Source organism: Podarcis tiliguerta (assembly GCF_965153285.1).
Source record: "Podarcis tiliguerta genome assembly, chromosome: 6".
In the NCBI taxonomy this organism is placed as follows: domain Eukaryota; kingdom Metazoa; phylum Chordata; class Lepidosauria; order Squamata; family Lacertidae; genus Podarcis; species Podarcis tiliguerta.
The window spans coordinates 59959558-59980639 of record NC_139539.1 but is presented as its reverse complement, the minus strand read 5'-3'; the positions used below and the strand labels follow the sequence as shown (position 1 = coordinate 59980639).

Below are 21082 nucleotides of genomic sequence, written 5' to 3'. Positions count from 1 at the left end.
TCTCTACTTGCAATCACTGTGAAAGTTGCGCCACAACTCCCTCAGGAGATCACTGGTTTCAACCCTTTCAGAAGCTGTACACTCCACAAGAGCACCCCAGATTTAAGAATAGGGAACTCCTGCAAAAAAATTTTTAAAAATGGACATGTGAACATAATTGTTTGTACCAAACAGGGAATAACAAAGCACCTTAGGCAGCAGCCACCTCAGTTTTTCTCTAGGCATGAAGCATTCATACACTGTAGACCTGGGAAATCTGGGCTGAAGTCCCAACTCAGCCTTGAACTCACTGGGTGGCCTTTGCTAAGGCATTAAATCACAGGCTCTGAGTCTAAAACTAGAATAATAAATGATCAAGGTGTGGTTGTATAAATAAACATGATAAAAGATTACAAGGCACTAGTATGCTGATCAATAAAATTCTCTTGGAAGTTTGTGTTTATGATAACGCCACTGTGCACTGGCTCATTCCAGGTGAGCAAAACATGCTGAGGCACTTCACTCTGCCTAGGGTTTAGCTGTGAGTGATCTGTGCAGATCTGTGTGCAATATTTGTGCCCTGTCCCGATTAATGCTCCACTTGCAGGTTTCATGGCATGAAAGTCAGCACTTCCATGTTAACAAGCACTTTCTATACAGTATCATGCGTTTTTTATGGTCTACCTCATCACTACCATTGCTCCAACAATTCACATTCATTGCCCCTGTGTTAAAATATTCTTATGAATTGTGGGGGGCAGACTCCCCCTCCCATAACCTCTACATTCAGTGAAGGGTTAGAATGTGAGCAAACCCACAAATTCAAGAATTTAGCAAGGCCTGGAAATATTACCAGCTAGCTTTTTCATGAGGCCAGCCTGGCAACAGCTCGCTAGGGGTGGGTCACTGAAGAAACAGAAGGTTGGTAACGGCCTGGTTTGTTTGATAATGGTAAGCCATCGCAAAGCATGTCACCACCATGCCTCATTCCAAAGGAACACAAACCTTGGTTAAGTGCCGAGACCCCTGTAATCTTGCTATCACTAGGCAAAATTTGGGGTGGCTTGCAACAATATGTTAGAATATGCAAGTTTCTGTCCTGGTAGACACTTAATGTTGCTTTTGCGGAGTTGGAGGCTAGATAATGTTTTTCTCATATTGAGTAGCAACAGTAGCTCCAGCTGCTGTATAAGACAGAGCTGTTAAAAATACTTCACTCCAAGTAAACAAACATAGGATTCTGCTGGAACAAGAGGACAGAGTTCTGGTGACCACAGATTTTGGCTGCACTACTACTATGATGAGCCACTGGTTATGTGTGAGCACAATTACCGCTTATCTTAATTTAGTTCCCCATATTCCTGCAAAAGGCATGTATATTGCTGAATAGGTTTATTATACATGTTGCCCATTATAAGTGCCAGCATGTTGAAAGCCATGCCAGGTTAACACAGAGGCCCCATCTGCACTACAGTTGTACCTTGGATCCTAAACGCCTTGGTACTCGGACATTTTGGCTCCCAAACTCTGCAAACATGGAAGTGAGTGTTCCAGTTTGTGGACGTTCTTTGGAACCCAAACGTCTGATGGGGCTTCCGTGGCTTCTGAATGGCTGCAGGACCTTCCTGCAGCCAATCAGAAGCCACACTTTGGTTTCCAAACATTTTGGAAGTCGAGCGGACTTCCGGAACGGATTCCATTCGACTTCAAAGGTATGACTGTATAGGGAAATTTATTAATGTTTGATGTTTTATTATGCTTTACATCCATTGGAAGCCACCCCGAGTGGGGCAACACATATATTATTGTTATTGTTGTTATTATTATTCAGTTCCCAGAGTTCCCTGGAAAGAGGGATGGGTTATAAAACTATCCAGAAATAGGAGGAATGAGAAATTTCTAGTGTAGAGTGGCTAAAGAGACTTGAATGAAAACAAAGCTATCTGGTCTCCTTTTTCTCTGATATTCTTGTGGCAAAGAGGTTAGTAGTTTTGCAATAGCACTACTGCAACTGGTAGTTGCTGGTGTTGACTTCACCACAGTCAATGAAGGACAATCAGTGAGGAGAAAGACTGCCCCTGTCTTCAAGGAAACCACGTAGAATCTGAAACAATATTCATGCAAAGATCTGACTACAAGGGGATCAAATGCTAATACAAATTGTTACTCCTGTTACCTCTGCCTGCAAGGAGGAATCTGATCTCTTATCAGCAAATTGGACTAAGTTGCACATTCTGTCTAGACCTAAGTGACATGTGGGTGCAAAACAAAATACAAAAAAAGGATTTGAAACGTACACCTTGTGGCTGCAGTGCTGTCAACTTTTCCCTTCCTATTGTTTAACTATTTCCTTATGCAAGTGATAACAAGATACTGGCTTATTATTCAAAGCTTGCACCTTTACATAATTGTTCACAACACTTATTTGGCTACTTGTATCTACATGATGTTTATGGCATGTGCTTTCCATCTTTTCATCCAAGGTCATTTTAATCTGTTTTGGTATTTTAACTTTTGTACTTTTAAAATAGGGGGTTGTAACTTCTTCTTGAATGTAGTGTTTTATATTTTGTAAACTGCTTTGAGGGTTGTGGGGTTTTTTTAATCATCAAGCGGTATATAAATTTTATGAAATTAATAAATACAAAAATAAAACTAATATCTACTTTAAGGTGTATTGTTGCGTCTCTGATTTATGGTCATATTTTTGTAAATATCTATCCAATTTGGACATTCCCTGCATCCTATTATAAAAAATGAATTGGTTAACAAATATGCCGTGTGCTTGAAATAGCTGTGTGTGATTGCTTTCTTCTCACCAGACCCCTCTCAACTTTCAGCAATGGGTGCAAGCTTCACATTCCCATTGTACTGAAAGACAGGTGTAAAGTTGAATGTGCATCCACACCATAAAATATGAAAGGGGTTTTCACATTGCTTCATTGAAGTACCCACGTGCAAACTAAACCTACAAAGGCTACAGCTATCAATTCAATCCTGATACTGAATAAAGGAAAAACATTTCAGGTGCTCTTTTATTAAGAGGCTTGAAGAAAAATAAATCATTTCATGAATCCCAAACACAGTCAAAATCCACATTCTGGAAAACTTGTTATTCTAGTAAACAACTCTCTCTCTTATGCAATATTTAGTGCCTATAAGGCACAATGGGTACATTTCAACTAGGTAAGCAATCTACAGCTAGGTTACCTGGAGGTTCTTTGGAACTTAATTAGAATCCCAAGAAACTTCCCATGCTATTTGTATTCTTGGGGTATGTGTAGAGTTTGTGTGTATTTTTTTCCAGGGGGTTGAGGGTTGTTTCCATGTGTTCCCAGTGTGTATTTGCTAAAAATGCATCATATGAAACAAATTTTAGATTTTCAAGAAAAAAGTTAAATATGTGTTTGCCTTTAATGGTGGCAAATGATAAAAAAAAAAATAGAACTTGACAGTTTTAAATCATTTGGGTCTGACAGGTTGTGCTTAGACACACAGGTGTTCCGCACTAGGCTGACCTTACTCTCAGGGTACATATGTGCCATAAATCATTGAGTATCTTGTAAAATCAATTACAAGGACAAGACATTGTGGATCTGCTCTTACAAGAGAAAGAAAGAAAAGAACCCTACACCTGCGCTGCTGAGAGCAGAATCAAACACACAATGATGACATTCTTCTACCTTCCATTCATCCTTCTGATTTATTCTTCTCATTGAAGAAAATTCCCCCATTGTTTCATATTAAAGAACAATGGTGGAAACCAATAACTTGCAGAACCCCAAGTCTCATTCAAATTCTCCTGCATTTGAGGCACTAGTTTCAATGAGCACTGCATAACACAAACAAACAAAACCCACAATATGAAATGAATGTCTGATTAAAAATCACGTGCTGAGGCCCAGGTTACTAAAAATGAAAGTATTGTTGTAATGAAGCAAGTTCAGAAAGCATCTTCAATTGGATTTGCTATTACAAAGGTATTGCTGTGCTATAAATATTTAATATTAACTTTCTGGATCAGTCTAGGCTGAACCAAACAGTGAACATGGAATATTTATTACTAGTCAGACTGCTGGCTCTTATGCACCTCTTAACTGACATGGGAAAGGCCTTTCTGGTCGTGACCCACATTAAATCTATGAAGAAACATGGTTGGACAATGGACTTGGTTGGGCTGGGTTATAAATAAATTACTGAGATTGAAAAACAGTTACATTGGTCACATCTTTTAAAACACAATAAAAAGAAAGCATTTAAACTACCTGGGCATACTTCTTGATTAGGGAAGGTCAAGCCAGTTAACAAACAAACAGGTTTAATGTTATACATGAGTAGTGCTGAGGGGTGTTTCCTTAATTTTGAGTCCCCCAAAATAGGGGGTGTCTTATACATGGAAAAATACAGTATACATATATACCTATACATATCTATATTTTGCAGTCTTTCAAAAAGAGAGGGGCTGGAAACTAATGTGTTGATATACTGATATGAAGAGGATACATATCAGTATACAGAAGCAGCTAAGTTACTATACTGCTTCCTATTTTGCCTATTTCATTCATAGGCAAGTTAAATATGGTGAGGGGGAGAGACACAGTCCTGCAATGTCAGCAGGTCTGCCCCAATAGAAGGTGACCTGAGAAAGCGCTCTCGGTGTACATATGAATGCAGGAAGCACTTGAGAAGTGCATTCTCTTCACAAAAAAGATTATAACCATTCCAGCAGAATGCACTTTAGATTGACAAATAATATGGGATGCGGATGACATGGCAATGATATCATTTGTACAGGGTTCCAAAAAGGTGCCTCCATTCTGCACTGAATGCTCTTCATCATACAATGTGTACATGTGCCCTTAATCTGCCTCTGGTTCCTAATAATAATAATAATACAGTGTAGAAGTCACAAATAGAGCTATCTTGCAAGGAACTGATATGTTTTGCTTTAAAACAGTTGAAAACTTTTAAAGGGCCTCTTAAAACATGAAATGCCAGAATACCTTGATTTTCAGTTTTAGCTGTGCTAAGATGCGCCGTCCAAATGCTTGTTTCTTTTAAAAAAAGTTTGGCGGGAAAGAGGAAAATGATAGATAGCTAAGAAAATTATGCAAATAATTTACAAATGGAAAAAGCAACAAAGAAATGTTGCTCCCAAGAGGAATGCAATTGAAACCTGGAAACTTGATTCAAGAGAGAATGACAAAACCAGTTCTAGGCAGTGCCTTAAAATACTCTATACTTGTTTGGGGAAAGTCTTCTAGGGGTTCCATCTACCCTAATGAACAAGAGATCTGGAAAAGCAGGCTGGATTTTCCATCATTTATTCACACACTTGCTTTAGAGTTGTTATCCTTTGCATACAATCATGTTAGCCCAGGAAGTGCAATACTTACAAGTTATATAAATCAGGATTCTCTTCACTAAATATTTTAGTTTAAATATTCACGGGGGCCAGCAATTTCATAATAATAAACAAGAATGGAATGTATTTTATGTTAATATAGGCACTTGAGACATTTACACCACACACTGCAAAATAGTCACAGCATATTCATAAATGTCAGGGACTGGCAGAGCTCTGAAGAGTGTGTGGTAGAGGCTGGGGACCAGGAGAGTGACCCAGGAGAAGGGACAAGTAATTTATGGAGTGTGATGCCACCCAAAAAGCAGGAGTCAGGGGCAGGAGGGAGAGTCAAGGAGGGAGGAAAGTACACAGGATGTGGTGGAGGGAGAAGGGATGGGTCATGTGAGGAACGGGCCAGTAGATCCCCCACTTTTCCCTGCCCCACTGTCTCCTAGAACCAGGAGCGGCTTGATAAGGGAAGAGCAGTGACGACTTCCATACAGGAGAAGTCTCAGGTTGTAAGCAGGCAACTCGACAGAGAAGGGTATATAAGCCAAAAGATGGCAGGGCCCCTCTGTTGCTGCAACAGCTCCCTATGGCTAAGACCTGTGGACCTCTGCCTAGAGGCTAAACCTGCTGAAGTGTTTTTCTTGCTGATAAAGAGTAAACTAACAGATGTGTGCTTTTTCCTTATCAGGGATGGGCCATGACATGATATGATATTCCATGATACGGAATACGAACATGAACCAAGTAGCAACCTGCTTAGCATAACCATTAATGATTTTGACAGTTCATTTGATGTAAGATGTAAAATTTTGATGTAAATAATTTTGCCACAACAGAAGTTAATTAACTTACATTTACAGAAATGTTGCTTGCAAACTCAGTTCCACCAAACTGAGATACTTTGAAGTAAAGTGACTGATTTGGCTCCAACTTTAAAATGCCTATTGAATAAAACGGGGAGAGAGAGATGGGAAGAAATTCAAACAAAGCCCAGCAAACCAATCTAAGTGATTGCTTTGCTGTCCTGCGAGAAACATTGGCTTAGTTTGAACAATGTGAACATACCCCATTTTCATGCTGCCCCTTCTTTCCATCCATTTCAGTGTGCTGCAATAAGCCAGGAAGTAGTCAATCAACCATAGTTTGCCATTTTGACCTAGCGATTATGGTAACCAGGTTTGGAACAAGCCAGTTTCCTGGTTGGATGGAATAGGAAACGATGGTAACTGCTGGGTTTAATTAAGGCATTATTAGAAAGGAGGAAGGGAAGTGCTACATGTGTAAGCAGAAGGCTCATACATATATTGGTTTATAAGATTGAGATATGATTTCCCAAATGCAAGTCCTGTTGACTCAAACTAAGTGACATGCTGCCACAATAGGAAAAAGTATGAATTGTTGCCCTTCTTTCTGGCTTTCAAGTATGCAAATTTGGGATATCAGAAATTAACCCTTAGTGACATTTAATGGTTGATTTAAAACAAAAGCAACAACAACTCCAGCAGAATTTTCTAACAGACTGCAAACTCCAGTTGAGTTAATACAGATACTGATGTAATGCATAACAGGATTTAAGAACAGCTAAAAAAATTAAGCTGGGCAGAAGAGGGAGGCAGATTGAATAAATACATAATACCATAGTCTACTCTTAATCTCTTACGACATCCCAGTGTTAAATTAGAACTGATCCTAACAGCCTTCCTGCTATTATCATAAATTCTAATAAGGATAACAAGCCTTTTACTGGACCAGTCCAGCTTCTTGTGAGACTATGCCATAAACAGCCAAGTCTGCTTTGCCTTTGCCTTTTCTTTTTGTTGTAGACAAATTCATCAGCTCAAACAATTAAAACTGCACTATGTTTATTTTTACTGCAACATAATCACAGCATCCTTTTGTTTTTTCAGGACACTGTCTAAAAAGGGAGAAAAGTTTTTAAGAGCAGCAAGGTATTGTTGTGTGTGCACTATACATAGAAAGCTGTGACCCTTGAAGTATGAAACTATGCAAACAGTTGACTTAGAGTATTTCCATCATAAACATTTTGACAGCAGGAATTTTTAGGAAAGATAGCCCTCGAACAGTGTACTCTATGATTATACAAAAGGAAATTAGAACTTGTGTGTGCTTGGTTATAAGAAGAGCACGAAATAGTCACTAAAGTAAACCTTTCCTCCAGTAACAGTGTATAATAGACTCTACCTGGCATGTGACTAGTAGTGGAAAACAATTCATTATTCAAATATAAATTGTAATAAATAATTTCAGCTTGTTCCTAACCCTAACAGTGGATCACACGCCCACCTTAAAAACAAAATGAAACACTCCTGTAAAGGAAATTAAGTTGTGAACCACCTAGTCCAATGAGAAGATACACAATTGAAGGTGTGAGGGTTGGACTGATGGCCCTACTACTACTATGTCAAACCTGGGCTACTCCATGACTGACGTACACACACTGAATAAGGACACCTGAAGAGAAACCTCTACGCCATGCCCTAACAAAAGTACCTTCACTGAAAACCTTCCTCTTACACCACATTGTGACCCTGGGCTTCCAAGGTCAGCAAGAAGCATGACAATAAAGCCTTCACTGACTTTCAAAACCAACACAAGTTGTCTGAGGCCAAACTAGACATGGCACAATCCAAGCAATTTGGGTTGCTGTGTATTTGAATGGATTGTGATTGTTGGTAGGAGGGTAGGGGAACACTGACCCACCTATCAAAGTAATCTCATTCTTGATAGAGGGAGCCTTCTTCCTCATGCAAATAGCTGCCAAAAGCATGTCAATCCAAATATTCAGTACGTAAATTTGGCAGGAGCATGACACCTGAGATCTGGGACACAATTCTCCATACTGCTCCCATCTTGAAGAAGGAGGGGGCTTCAGACATATCATGGATTACCAGGAAACTAACAGTAGGTATTAAAACAATGTTTCACAGCTGGTTAAGAGAAATTCATTTCAAAAAAGTCAGTGATTGAAAGAGGCCCACAAATAAAGACAGAATATTTCTGACAGATTCCATAAGCAAGAGCTGCAAATAAATACTTGACACAATTTTGTGACATTTGCAGAAGGAACATATAGAATATGGTCCAAATCCAGTATCCAGCGTTTATCCTGGCTTCCTTCTATTTAAGATGGAAGTATAACCAACTAGGACCTGAGAACATTTTTTATAGCTCCTTTTTTCAGTGCTTGAAGTAGTGAGGACAGTTTAAATGTTTAGTGCGGACATAAAACTAAAACAATATCTCTGTGCAATTATTTCAAGTGTTTTGTATTACTTACTTTAAAAAGAAAGAAAATCAGTTAACTTTCAGAAAGTAAACAATGCAAAACTCCTTCAAATAACTCATTTAAGCATTGTTCCAGAGTTTTAAACATCATTCCAGAACTCTGTTTTAGAAACCCTTTTATTTCTTGGTTTTCCCCCTCTCCTCAACAACCCAATTTTCATGCCTGCAAATGGCATCAGTTGATGAAAAGCATTTGTTCCTTTTCAGTCCTAAGTAAAACCAGCCATGTTAAAACAGGTCAGGTAAAACACATACAGCTATTTGATGAGAAAGAAAAATGTTTTACTGTGCTAAGTTAGAGTGACAAGAGAAAATGTCTACCAGCTTGAGGCTACACTTCCTTTTAATAAAGCGTTCTGTATTTATTTAATTAAATAGACAGGAGTTTCCTTCATGGCACCTTACAAACTCATCTGAAAGGAAAGCAGTAACTATTTGAACTAAATTGTGTAGATGTTTTAGGTACTTTGAAAAGTTCGGGTTTTTGGAAGCCACAGTCTCATCTCGCAATCCATTATTTTTACATATTTTTAGTTCTTCAGTCACTCCAAGCAGGAAATCTAAGAGACTCTTTAGTGCTTTTTGTTCCATATAGTAAGAATTTCAGCAATCTGCCCGCCCACTCAAGTATAGTTAGAAATTTAGTCCAGACGTGAAGAATTTCTCTGTCAGATCTTGTAAATGCCAGCAATTTAACATTTGAGGGCACTGAGAAAACATCTGTGGAGCTCTGAAGCAGACTAGGTTGGTAACTTCCCAATTTTTATTTGTAACATGAGGGCACTGAGGAGACATCAGTGTAGTCCTGCAGCACACAGGGTTGCTAACTTCCCCATTCCTATGGGGGGCACTGAGACCATCAGTAGAACCCTATAGCCCACTAGGGACTTGTGACAAGGTTGTTAACTTCCCATTCCTTTTTCCCTACAGTAAAGTAAGAAAGAGGTCGCTTAGAGAATAAAAAGCACATGTCCTTTAAAGCAAGACCTTAAATTGCCATGTCATATCATGTACCTCCAGTCCATTTCACATTTGAATATGAGAGCATTCAAAGCAGCTTGAAACAATATTTTCTTTTCTTTTTTTCTTGAAACTTGATCATAGACTGAGCCAATTACTATTTCTTCTATATGATCTCGCACTGGGAGGGAGGGAAGGTCGCATGTTTTGAAAGCGTTCCTGAAAGGAACTCTTACTCTCATCTCTATTAATACACGTTAAAAAAATGATAAGTTGTTCATCATTTTTTTAAATTAATGGGAAAAGCAACAGACAAAGGCAGTATGTGATTTATTCCCTTACTGTCTCTTTCCCAACACACAGCATTCTGGGACCTGAAAGCACTTTGCAAGTGAGAAAGGGCCATGAGGCCTTCATTACACACGGCTTCAATGTAATGCATAGTGTGCCCCTCATTGTGCAAAGACCTGATATCAGGTTCTTAATGAAGATCACTTCTTCTCACAGTCAAAACAAATACAAAATAATACCACCATGTTATCACAGCTGGTCATACAAGTTACTCATCCCTCAATTTATTATGTGACTCCATCATTCTTCATGGAAAGAATCCTCAGGAGTCACCAACTGAAGTTATGCATGTTTCTTATTTCATAAATTGTTCCATCTCAACCTATTCATCAAAGTAGGTAGTGACTATATATGAACCGAATCCCAATATAAAACAATTACAAGTTGTTGAAATAATCCTTACTTATCTCTGGCAATTAAAGTCTATCAAAGTCTCCAAAAAGTGTTCAGACAGATTTTGGAAAACATTCAGAGAAAGAGTAAAAACATAAGAAGATTCTTGCTGGATTCCAGCCAAAGGCCCATCTACTGAGCTCAAGAGAAGTGTTGCATTTCCCTACAATAGTGGAGGCAGAGCGTAGCCATTTGATAGCCCTGTGCTTCATCATTATCATAGAGCAAGGAAGCAACCACTTGTTGTTGTCTAGCTTATCATACGGATCTTATACATGGGACAGGCAATGACTGAGAACGGAAACTGTGGAGCCAGGTAAATAAGCTGTGCCATTTAGGAGTCTGCAAGTCAAAACAAGCATCTTGAATTGTACCTAGAACATAACAGGAAGGCCAGTGCACTCACTGGAGCACTTACATAGTGTACTCCCTCCCAGATATCCACCAGGAGCAACACTGTGATATTCTGCACTATCACTAAGGCAGCATAGTCTTAAGAGGAGCCCTGCTGGATCACGCCAGAGGCCTAATTCATCAAGCATCATGTTATCCACAGTAGACAGCCTATGGGAAGTCACAAGAAGGACATGAGGACGACTACCTTTTCCTGGGAGGCTGCAAAGTAGGCTGGGCAGAGTCTCACAGGCCAGTTAGAGGGTTCCATTTGGCCACTGGGCCTTAGGTTTCCCCACCCCTGGCTTATAACAAGGGAAACACCACAGCGATAGTCTGAGGGCACATATGTATGACAGCATATATAACGCAGCCCTTAAGAAGTCCATGTTGGCTGTGGCTGCAAGGTTACAGGTTAGCCACCTCAATATATAACATTCAGTGAACTGCTCAGGCATGCCTTCTTCTACCATGAATTAGGGAGCAAAGCACGGAAATTATTATGCAGCTCTGAAGACCAACGCAGACATATGGTAATACTTAGAAATCGCTCTCATGCAAGGCAGTAGAAAAGACTGAAATAAAAGGATGGTATTGCACTTTTTATTTTAAAAAAGCAATCTCTCTCACAACTATTTTGTGCTTGGTTCAATCCATGTGTGGCAAATTTAGTAGGCTGAAACACACTAGTGAATGTGCCAACATATACACAGATTGCGACTTATTTGAAGAAAAAAAAAAAGCGTTTTAAATCAAAACATAACTACTTACCAACTAACCATCTCATCATGTATATCCATTACTACAATCAACTTTCTTTACAATAGAGATGTTTCCTTTCACAGCTGAAAGTACTTGCATGTGCAATCGGTATTTGTAATGGGCATGCAGAATCAGTGTTTGTTACAACACTACTGTGTTGGATACACACTAAGATGGCATTTTCCCATTTGGGAAAAGTTGAAACTGCAAAAACATATTTATGATGTGGGAAGAAATCTATTCTTAATTTGTATGACAGTTATACTGAATAATTAATTCCCAGAGGAGAATTTAATATGGTTGTGAATGTAAAGGAATTCAAGTTCTCATAATCTCAGAACACAGCCAGCCAAACACCATGGAATTTGCTGAGAATGCAACTTCGGGTCCTATAGACTGCATCTTCAATTTTTAATAAGGATGGTGGTGGTGGTGATTTTTAAAAAAAACAAAAAACTTTTCCAGAATATACAAATTGCTTTTTAATGAAATGATTTTCATTCTAAACACATGCAAATAAAAATAGATTGCCAAAGCAAAAGAAGTGCTTCTATAGAATATTTCCCCATAAACCTAATGCTTAAAAGTCTCTAACTCAAGATACCATCTCATCTCACAATGTACAATAGCAGGAAACTATTTCCATTCGGAGCCAGACTATTTATTTAACAGAATTTGCATTAATCATAAAAACCTCTAAGCAGTTTACATAAAATATACCGTACATTAAAATTATTGATATTGTAAAAAAGATTGACCTAAACATTAAAATATAAATAAAATCAGCAATTAAAAATACACATTATAAAATAAAGTTACATTCACAGCATATTTACATATCTGGGTAGGCTTGCCTAAACAAAAAAGTTTTTTTGCAGGTGTCAAAAACAGTACAGCACCGGCCTAATGTCAATGGGCAGAGAATTCCACTTCCCCTTAGAAGTGCAGAACAAACATTATGGGCTGCTTGTAAAAGTTCTGGTTTTGCATACTGAAGTGGTCAAGTGGGATATGGGGGAAGAGAATAATAAACTCTGCCCACTCCAATATATCGGAAATGTTCAGAAGCAAAACCATATCCATCAATCCGTCCTTGATGGTCCGCTAAAGAAAAAGGTACCCCTGACCGTAAGGTCCAGTCGCGGACGACTCTGGGGTTGCAGTGCTCATCTCACTTTATTGGCCGAGGGAGCCGGCGTACAGCTTCCGGGTCATGTGGCCAGCATGACTAAGCCGCTTCTGGCAAACCAGAGCAGCGCACGGAAACGCCGTTTACCTTTCCGCCAGAACGGTACCTATTTATCTACTTGCACTTTGATGTGCTTTTGAACTGCTAGGTGGGCAGGATCTGGGACTTAGCAACGGGAGCTCACCCCATTGTGCGAATTCGAACCGCCGACCTTCCGATCGGCAAGCCCTAGGGCTCAGTGGTTTAGACCACAGCGCCACACTACTAAAAGTGCTTACATAGAGATGCCCTCTGAAATCTGGGGGAGGGGGTGTTTCAGAGGACAGGGCTCTTGTATCATATGTGTTAAGAACAGTAAACCCAAACATGATTTACTTATGTGATTGCAGCTTTGCATAGGTGGCAGGAAAATAAAGAAACGGAGAACAGCAAGAAACAGCCGGAAGAGGCCATCCGAGATCTTGAAAGAGCTCATGAAGACCCCATGAGATCTCATGTGACCTTCCCAGAGCCTAGTAAGCAAGGTAGACCTCTGGAAGGCTGTGGGTGGATCTCTCAGGAGCCACTGGCTTCCAGAGGCCTCATGCAACCTTCCCAGAGCCTAATAAGGTTGGGAGTGGGCAATTCTGGGGTCTTCCTAGCTTTGTGTTATTTTTGCCTTTGCACATGAACCCCTGGAACATAACCCCACAAACATTTTAGCCTACTGTTCAGTTTGTGGTGCTGGAATAAGAAATGTATCTGCCAAATACCCTGATCTACCTAGCAAGAAGTGCAGGAGCACTATTCCTTTTTTAAAAAATTGTCACTGTACCTGAAATTAAGAAAGCTAATTTTTTGCATAGATCTTGGTTAGGCTTGGAATAGTCATTTGGAATATGGATACTATGCTCAAGAGTGCTCTGTTGTTAATCTGGAATGTATGAAAACACAATATGCTGGAGCCATGTAACTAAGTGCAGAAAGGGAATGGATGCAAATAACCATTTGACAAGCATCATAATACATGGGCTCTATAGGAGTTCTCATAATGATGCTTTTACATGAGGTTGCACAAGCTCTTGAGCCAGTGGAAGGTCATATTCGGATTTTGTTTCATTTTTCCTCCCAAAACAAGTTGGCATGAGGTGAGTGGAAGACACTTTCTGCATGCCGAAGAATACCTTGGATCCAACCCAATACTGCTGTGATAATTAAAAGATGTCTCCAGATAAAAGAGAATGTCACTGAGGCAGTATGCCAGCAGAAAAAAAAGTCTGAAAGCTATCAAAAGCATGGGGTAAAAAACCTTCAAAATATATCTCGATAAGTGAAGCGTTCACAGATTTCTTTCATTCCTTTTCAGTTCACTCCTGTGTAGAAACTTCACTATTACTACACAGAACAGAAGCAGATTCATCCCCAACACAATTAACTTCTCTGTTTAAAGAAGTGCTAATGACACTAATGAAGTTTGCCAGCTCAGCCAGCTATCAATTAGCTACTGTGTCTGGGGACACAGTCATAAAGCCATTAACACAGTGCCCACTTTAAGCTTTGAACTTCCTCTCTGCCACCCCCCTCTCCAAACCCAGTAAGAGGGGGGAAAGAAATAGAAATATTACTTTCCTCAAAATGTGTGCCTAAAGTTACTGCACCCATATTGAACAGGTATCTAGGTTAAAGCCCTGCCCTTATCATAACTGTTATTTGGACTTCCAAAACCATTATTTAACCTATAGACGCAAAGGCTGCTTAATGTCCAAGACTCTGCTGATTATTAAAGGAACACTGCAATAGATAAAACCAGTTTGCTTATTTTCAAAAACATATTTACTTCAACAGGCATGGGTATTACTAGCTTACTAAGCTCTCCTACATTATACATAGGAATGGGCACACTTGTGTGTGTCATATAAATAAGGACCACATAGCTAAGAAGTGGACGAATGATTTCCACAGTCGAATGGCTGTCAAAGAATTTTTGAAATATTAAGTTTAAAATATCCATATGCAAACATTCTTTCACATATTCTAGAAAGCATGTACAATGCTTCATTTGAAATATAAAAATGCTTTCAAAATTCAGCAGATTCGAGCAGAGTTATGTGATCTAGACGGGTAGAGCCGTCTGGAAGGCAAGTACTGTACAAGTACAGTGGTGCCCCGCAAGACAAAATTTATTCGTTCTGCGAGTTTTTTCGTTCTATGAGTTTTTTCGTCTTGCGAAGCACCAATGTGTATTGACGGTTTCCCATAGGAATGCACTGGCGGTTAAAAAAAAAAGGCACAAGACGTTTTCGTCTTGCGAAGCAAGCCCATAGGGAAATTCGTCTTGCGAAGCAACTCAAAAAATGAAAAACCCTTTCGTCTAGCGAGTTTTTCGTCTTGCGAGGCATTCGTCTTGCGGGGTACCACTGTACTGTAATAGGATTGCAAAGGGTGAAGGCTTACACAATTCCCCAGGGCAACTATGTATAGTAAAAATGTATAACAGTATCTAACACAAACAAACTTCATTTCAGGTGAACTAGTTTGCCAGCTAGATCCCAAAGCATGAGAGATGAGTTACCGGTACTTCGGTTTATGGCGGCAAAAGAATAGATAAAACATTTGAGCAAGAAAACTTTTTTCCAGGCCAAACAAGATGTAGATAACAATGTAAAGATTACGTGAACTGACTGATGAACTGTGTAGCACCATTACAGTTCTTTAACGTTAATCAACTTTATTTGTTTTAGATTTTCCAGCCCTGCCTTATATACTTCAGAGAGTTCTCAAGGTAGGCTACATAAATTACCTATGACACAGTGGGGAACCTTTGACCTGCCAGATGTTGCTGAACTACAACTCCCATCATCCCTATCCATTGGCCATGCTTGCTGGGGCTGATAGGAGTTGTAGTTCAGCAACTCCTAGAAGGTCATAGGCTGCCCAATCCTGGCCTATGGAATAAAAACTATGATAGAAAGGCAAACTATGACAAAAAAAAAACAAGTAACTTAACATCAACCCACAGCAACATTCAAGTAGCTCAGATCAAGCAGGAAATATAAGCCCCCAGAAAAAACCCATATCAGATCCACTTAGGAAGCACATGGTACAATAAGGAGGCAGTCACCAAGGCAGCCTTGTGTGTTTCAGCCATCCATCTCACTCCTGAAAACTTGGCATTTTGATCCCTGTTTGTCCCACTGGGGACGAACAGCTAATCATCAAATGGCACAGAATACTTCATGCCTTCCAACACTTCAATTTTAATTGACACTGCACAACGCCACATTTGTGACATTTTAGTGTCATCCAACTCTTTTGACATTTTCCTGCACCAAGACTTGGGAACTATCAGTTAGCAGCAGGCAGCCAAGTTAACTGGTGATTCCTAAAGGAACACAATATTCTTTATCATAAAGAGTATTTAAAAAGAAGGGGGGGGGGGACATACACCAGAGCTGCCTCAAGGAGTCAGAGCTACAACAGATGAAGAACCCAACAGTAGCTGTGGTCTTTTCAGAGGCATGAACAAAAGTGACACATGGAGCCAGCAGGGGGCCTGTAGCATTTGATACACAACCAGTAAGAGAAGCATAAGAAAAGAAGCATAAGAAAAGCCTTGGTGCTTTGTTGCCAGAATCAATCTGCTGCCCCAGGACAGAGGAAATATTTTCCTTCTTTACAATGTTTTAACATCTATTGCAAGCTGGCTTAATGGCATCTTAAAAATAAAATAAGAAAGATTCTCCTTCAAGTAACAAAGTTTAATTTCATTTCATCCTTTTAGTTTGGGTCATGCTTAATAGAATTGAGAAGTAGTGAGTCAAAACTGAACGAAAGCAGAGCAAAGAACAACAATGAATGGTTCCAAGTGCCCTCTGTATCTCCTTTTTGGATTACCTGCTATATATATATATATAAGAGGCCTTAGCAAGTCCAACCACCCTCCCTGCTTCTCCTCTCCACAACTTACTTTTAACTCCTACACGCACAATTTTTGTGTTTTGTGTTATTGTTTTGCTGCTGCTCAAAGTGCTACCAGAGGTCTCTGAGAAACCCAATAAGATTTTTTAAAAAGATTTTGGACACAATGATGGAAGGGGGGGGATAGAACTCCCCCCCCCCCCGCACTATTTCATTCCAAAGCAGAAACAGGAGACTCCCTGATCAGCAGATAGCTTATCATGTCTACAGAATACCTGCCTCCACTTAACCCTCTGGGGCTTTCTGCTTCAGCTGGTCCTTTCAAACAGGGTTTGTAGATCAACAGGTACTCTAAGTTCTTCAGAAACAAATACTCTCTCTCTTCCCTTCCCCCACTAAATAATGTCTTAGCTAACAACTTTCAATTCTAATACAGGGCTTCCATCTGTAAGACTTTTTTCCAAAAGGCTCCAAATGAGGGCTCTGCTGTGAGTTGGAACAAGCCAGATTTGTTTCTGTCAGTTCAGATACCCTTCTTAAATCTACAGAAGGGTATCTGTGATGGGTCAAGAGTTACACAAATGTTCGAAGCACAACACTCTGTTTGATGTTATGGATCCCATTTATCATGGGCCTTCAAGGAAACCTGATGTTCCAGTCATGAATGTGTCTGCATTTTAGAGATTTTTCACAAGACTGTGAACAATAATATAAAGTTGAACAAACATATAACAGTAATATTTTTTTAAGTATTCCAATGAAACACAAAAAGTCATTTCAAATTAGTCATAGATAAAATAATAAAAGTCAGCAACTAATAAAACAAAGCACCATTCCAAGATTACCAAGATATAGCGGAGCCAAACAGTAGAAATCAAAGCCACCAATTCAGCTCTCCTTCAAAGAGGAAAACTTTGAAAAAGGCAAGTCTTCAGATATTTCTGGTTTCAAGTATTCACTTCCTATTGTGTCCAGCATTCATTTTCTTTTTTAAAAAAACAACAACACACAGCACAATGCTTTCATTTGAAAAACAAATAATCTGCACCGTCAAACACACACATTATTTAGCAGCACACATTTTCATGTGATCTTCAAACCACCCACTGCATTTATCTAAGAGTCTGTGTATAGCCCCTGGAGATTAGCTCTCTCAGCACATTGGGACCAGTGAAGGAAAACATCAATAATTAACTGTATCAGTACAATGGCATTATGATGCCATCACAGGCAGAGGCACCAGCACTGTTAAGGCAATATATTACACAGTTTCATGACTCTACACATGTGTATTGCTACTGTAGGTGCCAGAATTTGACTTGGACTTATTTTCTTAGCATGCAACGAGAATATTTTAAATCTCAGCTATGAATGTTTGGAAATTCGCTTTCATTGTACTATATACATTAGTTAATGCCTTCTGAAATGCACCAGCCCAAGTTTTGAAAGAAAGAAAAAACAGCAAAGGGAAGCAATGTAAATGCTGTTGCATAGAAACTGAATGTTTTCCAAGTCCCTTTCCCCCCTATTCTGACAGAAGACACCATTATAGAAAGCTGGAATTAAAAGTACAAAAGGTAACAGAGCTTGGTGGGAAGTTAAGATGCTTGACTAGCCTGTTTAGAGTGAAGCAGAAAAGCTCTATTAGCGCCCTGCTGTTTCTGCCAAACCAGGCCAATCGCCCTGTGGGAAGACTTATCATTGTTAACTCTCTTTGTGATGCATAACATTCAGTTTGCTGCAAGCTGAAAGGGTGCTCTAAGTGCAGAGTTTTAATCACTTTGAAATTAACCATTTATTTCAAGGCAAATAAACATGACTGTGCTAATATCAACATAATGATATTTTAAATACCCATAAAAGCTGTGTAGTTCTTGTACTATATAAGCCATTTTGAGCATTGGTATGTACAATTTTGGCACATTTCTGCTACACTCACCACTGAATTCAGTGGGGCTTACTTTTGAGAAAACATCTATGCAATTACATTGTTCTGATCGTGTACTGCTTAAGAGCATGTACTGCTTCGATTCCCTGAAGACCAGAATATAGTGTCCTGCGTCCAGGAAGAGAAGTTAGAGGTTATCCTGTATTAATCAATGCTGTACAAGAGATTATCCATTATTTGACCCACCTAGTATAGAGATGAAGATGGAGGTCTGGCTGTCAGAGGTGCACTGCCTAGCAAATGCCCTTTGTGCATGCAGCGTGGCAGAAAACATTCATCAACAGATCAGGGCTTGCATGTGAATGAACATTTACTTATGTGATGAGACAAAAATATAGAACTTAACCAGTGCTGACATTAGCAGGTGACCATAGACATGAAAGTGAGGACCTTATGAACATGGTGTATGAGGAAGTGGGAAAATGCATGACAAGGGTGGCTTAAGGTGTTGTTTAAGATCTGAATATATTCATAGTCACAGGATACATTGCTGATTTTTTTGTAAAGTCATTGGCTGTTTCACATATAACACTAATTCATGATTTGATGGCCCTCTGTCATGTATGCTTTACTTGAGATTCCTGCATTGCAGGAGGTTAGACCAGATGGCAGCTCTACAATTCTAGGATTCTATTGTTAAACCATAGTTTGGTACTATGAATGTACCTTCCTAAGTGGCTTAACTGTGGTACGTTTACTTCCAACAAAACACAAACTGAAGCCATGGTCTGTGGTCTGCTCATGAACCTTGGTGTATTATATAGAAACCCAGCACCTTTTTTAAAACTGTGATTATTATTATTTTGGCTACTCCATCCCAAATGCTTATTGAATTATAAAAGCATTGGGCAAGACCACCTGGAAAACAAACTCTGGAAAGACAAGCTCTGGTTTGTATGATCTTCTGTGGGAGAACCCACAGATAAATTGTGATTTGTTGAACAGATCATGGCTTTGTGTTATGTGCCAACCAGGCCACAGATCAGAATGCATACACGGTTTGGCTGATACCATTATATCATTTGAATTTCATTTTTAAAAATACAAATTCCAGTATTCACTGGCCGATGACTGGCAAAAAAATTTAAACTGCCGTCTGTTCTTATTTCTCTCAGTGTTTGTATACCAATTTTTAAATCAACCTTGTTCTGCAGAAAGAGTGGGAGGGTGAACCCTGAATCAGTTAGTGTCGACCTACATAATGTAAACAGTTTAATTTTAACAAGGATTTCAGTTTATATTTCATGGGTAGCAACTAATCTTTCCTTCTTCAGTTGGCAGTAACCACCTCTTCACAGGTTTGGGAATTTTTCCTCTCTGGCAGCATGACAAAGCTGTCTTTTGGCTGCAATTCCATCATCTGTTTATCTCCACCACCACCATCACGAAGTTCCAGTGCAAGGCTTCTTTTACTGCAAAATCCGAAAAGTCAGACTGCTCAGCACTCTATAACAGCTTTCCCCAACCTCATGCCCTCCTCACCCCTTTTGGGAGCTGTAGCCTAAAACATATGAAGGGCAACAGTTTGGGGAAGACTACTGTAGAACATTTTTTAAATTTCCCTCTGTAGGGAGTTGTCTGCCAAGTAGCTCTTTTAGACCTACTGAGGAATCCCTGGGTATTGTGTAGAGGAGTGTTTCTCAGTGGGGAATGAACCTTTCCCTTAACATGAACTGAGATTTTGATAACAATGGGTGGGGAGAGGCTATGTCTGTAGTATTTAAGAAAAAAGGAATATGTAGCTGCTTGCCACACATCCTTGTGACATGTATTTTGAGCCTGAGAATTTCTGCTTGTGCAACAGCACGTTCTCCCCTTCTCCCCTACCCACCCAAATCTGTTCTAGGGGTTCCTCCAACCCTCTGGGGCAGATTTAGAGCAGGCATGGTGTATATATGGGGGGAAGTGGGGTAAGTCCCATTGTACGCTCATTGGGCTAGTTATTAAAATACTTCCCTATATTTGACACACCTCTTACCTGTTGCTTATTGCAAATGTAATTCAGTGGCATGTTGCAATTAAAACAAATATAGAATACATAGTGCAATTACTAGAAAGAAAGGCAGTTAAACTACAAACAAATAAATTCCGGAACTAAATCTCAACATAAGCAGGTACAGGCAACTCCCAGTTTATGCACGGATTACATTCCAAGGCACCATGCATTTAAGTAAAATCGTGTATATTTGAAACACTATTGAGAAAGCTTGCAAAGAGCCTGTTCCGCCCCGCCATATTCCGTCCCTTTCTGTGACGTTTTGGGGTCAATTCTGGGTTCAACACAATGCACACATGTGTGGTCCTGAACATATCAGACACACCTCAAACAGTTGCTGCCTATATTCAACCCTTGTCAAAAACTGAAAAGAGTAGCTGCCAACTGTATCCCAGAGGGAATGCAGTCGCAGAACTAGAAAGGCTCTCCCCCTACTAAAGATGGCACAGCTAAAAGAGGCTTCCTGGCAGATCTTAGCAGATGTCCCAATATGCAAATAGTCACAGATAAGTTATTTGTTTTAAAATATGCAATTTAAATATGTTAAACAGC

At 39.5% G+C, this 21082-nt stretch overlaps 1 protein-coding gene across 2 annotated transcripts in view; it reads right to left on the bottom strand.

Annotated features, from left to right (window-relative positions):
* The window catches only part of ROR1 (receptor tyrosine kinase like orphan receptor 1), a 149440-nt gene that overhangs the window by 103216 nt on the left and 25142 nt on the right, over positions 1–21082 (bottom strand). The window lies entirely within an intron of this gene.